Here is a 408-nt window from a genome sequence, read left to right as displayed (position 1 = left end):
GAAGTATTGAAGCAACCTAAACTTGAACTGTTTATTAAATTCTAGGATGGAGAACCCAGGATGGGACACTTAAAAAAGAAATATGTTTATTTCATTAGCAGCTTGGATTTATTTTTGTTTTTGTAACACACAAAATAAATGTTTTGATCTAATCTTGATTTGGTTCAGAAGTCTTGATCTTTTGCTTCTAGTCATTAATTTTCTCATCCTCTTTATGATTTTCTAAGACTTTATTATAGAGAGACAGTAAATTCATCTGATCCCCAATTGAGTACTTTTATTTAACCACATCAATTTAATGTCGATCTTATTTATAAGGTTACTTCTTTTAAGTTACATTTAACCTTAATCTCATCTGTATTTTGAAAGCTTAGGAAACATTTGCTGACATCTCTAAGGTGACCCTTC

Source organism: Prionailurus viverrinus, chromosome A2 (assembly GCF_022837055.1).
Source record: "Prionailurus viverrinus isolate Anna chromosome A2, UM_Priviv_1.0, whole genome shotgun sequence".
NCBI classification, from domain to species: domain Eukaryota; kingdom Metazoa; phylum Chordata; class Mammalia; order Carnivora; family Felidae; genus Prionailurus; species Prionailurus viverrinus.
Note: the sequence above shows the minus strand (reverse complement) of the source record.